We start from the raw sequence: 5,639 nt of genomic DNA on the forward strand, positions 1-5,639 counted from the left end.
TTGACATATATTTACGCCTCTTCTCGTATGTTTTCACGTAACTATTATAGTATCTTAAATGTGTTGTGTATTATTTTCTCATCTCCAATATCATATTAAGTTTCCTGGGTAATAATTTTATTTGTTCAATTTATGTTTGCATATTCATTTTCATCTGTAGATGTATCGTTAAAACATTTAGTTATGCATATAATTTACGATATGATATACATTACTAAAATTATGATGTTAATCAAATTTAAATACTAGTACTTTAACTATAATTATACAAATTTCATTTTTATCTAAATTTTCAAGATGAGTGATAATAAATAGTATTGGAACTTTTTTTATCGGATCATTCAACACATCCAAACCAACCCAACCCGACCCAAACCGATGTACGACGGGTAGGGTTGGGTAACGAAATTATATTTTATGGGTTGGGTTAAAAAAATTCAAGTCGATTTAATTGGGTCGGGTTGTAAAATCGCCTTTAACCCGGCCAACCCGACCGATGTGCACCCCTATTTCCTATTTGGCCGGCCAACCCTTTTTCGGGCTTTGTTTCCAAATATTTATTTATTTAGTTTTCAAAAATATTATTTTATTTAGTTTTAAAACTAAATAAAATAATATTTTTTTAAAACTAAATAAAATAATATTTTTATTGTATTCATAAATAAAAATATGGTGTTTGAATAATAGTAGAATAATATAATTATATTTGATTTGATTTATGATCGTACTAAGGACATACTTTAAATACTTATTCTAATAAGATATTATTTTTAATCGTCTACTTTTAATTATAGAACATTAATGCTTGAGATTGTTTTGACAGTATAATATCAAATTTTTAAATAAAAAATTTCTTACGCTTATGTTATGTCATCTTTTAGCATGACAAATATTTTTTAATAATCCCGTAATTTATTAATTATTAATTATGATTAATTAATATTAACCTTAGGCAGTTAACATAAGGATTGTGAATAAAGGTGAAGGTTAATTTGATATGCGTGCAAATCAATTTCCACACAAGAATTTTTTGCAACAACTGCGGCACTACCTATTAGGGCCGCTCATGGATTACGTAACCCGTCAAACCCGACCCGACCCAACCCAATCCTGAAATGAGCCGTTTAAACTGAACCGTTTAAAACCGTGGATTAATTGGGTTATTTTTTATTTAACCCGTTTATAATGGGTTGGGTAAGATTTTATCCTTTTAAAAACCTAAACTAACCCAACCCGGTTATATAACTAGGCCCAACCCATTTTAAATATTTTACACTCCCTGATTCCCTGACCCCGACCCATTTACAATATTACTTCAGAACTTCCCCCAACTAAACCCTAGTTAGTCTGTATAATATTACATTTCATATTATACAGCCGCTCCTCACTCCTCAGTCCTCACTCGTCACTTCAGTTCTATCTCATTGGCTCCAAATCTTCAATTAATTTGTAAGATTCTTTTAATCTCTTCAATATTTTGTTTTATTCATATTGATTTGCTGTAAGTATTGATTTGTTTTATTTGAGAGTTGTATGATTTATTTGTCAAATCTTTGATAATCCTCAATTAGTATTTTGGCTAATCTTAATCTTTGGTAACTTAAATGACCTGTGGATGTGGTGATTGTAACTAAATGAATGACTTGTGATGATTTAATAGGTAGTGATATTCATTTTAAACTTGATTTGATTTGTTTATTTTAAATCTTTGGTATGATTTGATTTGTTTCTTGATTTAACTTATTTATTTGTTTTTAATAGATTAATTTATAAAGTCTTGACTGAGTGCTCAATCTTTGTTTTGATATATATTTATTTATTTGTTTGGATTTAGGACAAAAATATGGAAACAACATTCCCGCCCCTGGTACTCAACAAATTCCTCCAGTGATCTTAAACACCACCCAAAACCCAAACACTTTCCTAACCCCAAACTCTGATCAAAACTTAACCCCCTGATGAACCCTCGATTACTAATGGTGAACTTAAATCCCCTAAAAGGGAGACTGATGATGTTGACCCACTTACAACCAAGAGAAAACCTACCAGAACTTCTGATGTGTGGGATCATTTTACCAAAATAAAGGGTGGAAATCATAAGGGTCCAAGATGCACATGTAACTATTGTGGAGCGAACTATGCTTGTCATAGTACAAGAGTTGGAACAAGTAGTTTGTGGGCTCACTTAAAGAAATGCAAGAATTATCCAAAAAATATGGCTGATAGGAAGCAAAAGGTGCTTAGCTTTAAACGTAGATTTGAAGGAAAGGGCAGTTTGTTGGTAGCAACATTTAAAAAAGTAAGATGTCGGAATGCCTTGGCGAAGTTTGTGGTGAAGGATGAACAGGCCTTCAATGTTGTGGAGGGGGAAGGTTTTAAGAATTTGATCAATGAGCTGCAACCTAGGTTTGTGGTCCCAAGTCGAATGACTGTTATTCGGGACATTTACACGCTGTTTTGTAATGAGAAATCTAAATTGATGAAAGATTTGACAGCCGCTGGACAAAAGGTGAGTCTAACAACCGATTGTTGGACATCCCGAACTCAAATGTCCTACATGTGTCTCACTGCACACTACATAGATTCTGATTGGAAGCTATAAAAACAGATAATCAACTTTTGTCAAGTTTCAAACCATAAAGGTGAGACCATTGGAAAGGTGATTGAGGGCTGTTTGCTTGAATGGGGGGTTGAAAAAGTATTTTCTGTTACACTTGACAACGCATCAGCCAATGATGTAGCAATTGGTTTTGTAAGGAGAAGGGTCAATGCATGGAAATGTGTTGTTCTTGATGGTGAACATCTCCATGTTCGACGTGGTGCTCACATCATAAACTTAATTGTCAATGACGGACTAACAAAGTTGCATGACTCAATAGTTGCAATCCGTAATTCCGTGAGATACATTCGTTCATCTACAGCAAGGCTACTTAAATTCAGATGTTGTGTGGAGAAGAAGAGAATTGATTATAAGGGGGGACTGGTCTCAGACGTGCCTACAAGGTGGAATAGCACGTATATGAGCTGGATGCGGCTCTGAAGTTTGAAAAAGCATTTACAAGGTATGAAGAGGAGGACGACAAATTTTTGAGCTACTTTATGGAAAAAGAGAACGGTAAAAAAATGATTGGACCTCCATCGTCTAATGATTGGGAGTCAGCAACTGTTTTTGTGAAATTTTTGTCTACCTTTTATGAAGTTACGTTGAAGTTTAGTGGCACTTTGCACCAAACTTCAAATAACTTTTATCATGAAATATGTGAGATTCACACTATGCTGGCCGAGTTAGTAGATCAAGATCATCCTTTATTGTCTACCATGGCTGTTAGCATGAAGAGAAAATACGACAAATATTGGGAAAATGCGGATAATATAAATCCAATGTTGTTCTTGGCTGTTGTACTCGATCCCGGGTACAAAATGAGGTACTTGAAGTACTGTTTTGAATCTGTATATGATGCTGAGACGGTTGCTAGGATTGTTGTGAAGGTGGAGTCGATTTTGCACGGCTTACATGTTTGTTATAGTACTAGAGTTAGAGATGGTTGTACTAAGGTTAGTTTTCTGGCTGCACTGTACTTTATAATCTGTTTTCTGATTTCTGTAGTGTTGATCAAGCAGTTTTAGCCTAGTCAGTAGATTTCTGTAGTGTTGATTTATGTACTTTAGAAGAAGATAATAGCTTGGTATAAATTGGTGTTGGTCAGTATGCAGATGATTGAAAGAACTGAACATGATGGAAAACTAATATATTTCAAATGCCTAGTCACGAGTCATGACCACAAACACAGGGAAGTTAGTTTACAAATATTGTTACTTGCTGTATTTTGGCAAGTATTAGTTTACAGTTTTAGCCTTTGACTTCCTGGAATTTGAAGTTATGTACTAATTAATAGAAAATAATGAAATAGAGCCCCATATACTAATATTGGAGTCTGGAGATGCTAACCACACCACTCCAGCAGGAAAATTGTTTTTCTGATCACCAACTCTTCTAGTTTGAAGAATGTAAATAGCTATCTTGTGAACTACATGACTCACTCTTTGCTAGACATTTGACAGTGTTACCCAACAACACCTTAACAGTTTTTAGATGCCATCTTCTTTTGGACAGTGATCATGTTTCTGTATTGACTGTGATATACTTATTGCTGCTAGTGAATATGTTTATTATCTAGGTTCAGTCATGTTCTGTACTTCCAGATTAGTAGTATAACATACATGTTTGACTTGTAAATGTTAACGTGTAACAGGACAGTGGAGGTCCTTCTCCAGTTTAAACTGTTGGCAAAGAAACACGGAAGAGAAGGTTGTTGGAGAATTATATGCAGCAGCAGCAAATGGGAACAACGGAGAAAAAGAGTGATCTTGACATCTACTATTCTGAAGAACCTCTAGACCCTATGACCGATAAGTTCAACATTCTTAATTGGTGGAAAGACAATACTAGCACGTACCCAACTTTATCTTTGATTGCTCGAGATATTCTTGCTATTCCAGTTTCGACTGTTGCTTCGGAATCTGCATTTAGTACAAGTGGACGAATACTGGATGCTTTTCGGAGTTCTTTAAGTCCAAAAATGGTGAAGGCGCTCATTTGTACTCAAAGTTGGTTGAAGGGTAGTCATGGTGGAATTAAATCTAATACTTATTTGGATAAAACTCAATCCTACGAATTTCTTGAAGTTGAAGAAGGTGAAAAACACTTTTCGATACATTTCTTGAAGTAGATTTTATAACATGTTTTCTGAAATTTCAAATATTGTATATTTTGTAGATACTATTGGAAAAAAGAAAGGCAGTGTTGGATCAAATGAGAAGTGCAATAGTAGAGCCAATGTTATTAATCTCATTGATCACTGATTGTCACTATTCAGCCTATTTTGTTTAAATTTTAGACTGTTTTGTAGTATGCTTCGGGACGTACTATTGATGGGTGATGTAATATTTGGGATTGCTTAAACTATTTATGGATGATGTAATATTCTGGATTCCGAACTATTTATGGATGATGTAATATTCTGGATTCAGTACTTAATTTCCTGCTTTTAATTTTTTAATTTTTGTATTTTACAATGAACATTAGTTATATGTAATTTTGACAGCTTTATTTCTTTCAACCCGATTAACCCAACCCGGCCCAACCCATCACATAGTTAATAGGGTTGAATTTAATATTTTTTTTGAGATTAATGATTTAATATTTATGCCGCAATAAACGGGTTTGGTAATTAAATAGGTAAAACCGGCCCAAACAAGCCCTGTTACTATTGTTTTTGTAAACAATACAATTGTAAAAACTACAATTAAACCGACGGAACATCTCCGATTATCCAACGAGATTAACTAAATTTGTTAACTATAATAATTATTTAAAATATAGATAACAAAATATATGTATAAATTTTAAATATATTCACTATAAATTTATCTATATTTTTTTATTACCAGTTTTTAGACATCGGCTATATATAACCATTCATAACCACTTATCTATATTTTTTCCTAAAGATTTTATTTTACCTATCATCATTGGATTGCATCAATTGATAAAATGAGTGCCACATAAGCTATTACTAAGAGGTTATTTAGTTTTAAAACTAAATAAAATAATATTTTTGAAAACAAAATAAAATAAA

At 33.1% G+C, this 5,639-nt stretch overlaps 1 long non-coding RNA gene across 1 annotated transcript; it reads left to right on the top strand.

Annotated features, from left to right (window-relative positions):
- The first annotated feature begins 1,293 nt into the window (after positions 1-1,293).
- LOC141704605 (uncharacterized) lies at positions 1,294-5,038 on the top strand. Its single transcript, XR_012568018.1, has 4 exons — positions 1,294-1,449; positions 1,835-3,555; positions 4,254-4,695; positions 4,778-5,038. It is a non-coding gene; the product is annotated as an uncharacterized LOC141704605 (long non-coding RNA).
- Positions 5,039-5,639: the final 601 nt, after the last annotated feature.

The sequence above is a fragment of the Apium graveolens genome, unplaced genomic scaffold (genome assembly GCF_009905375.1).
Source record: "Apium graveolens cultivar Ventura unplaced genomic scaffold, ASM990537v1 ctg8049, whole genome shotgun sequence".
NCBI classification, from domain to species: Eukaryota; Viridiplantae; Streptophyta; class Magnoliopsida; order Apiales; family Apiaceae; genus Apium; species Apium graveolens.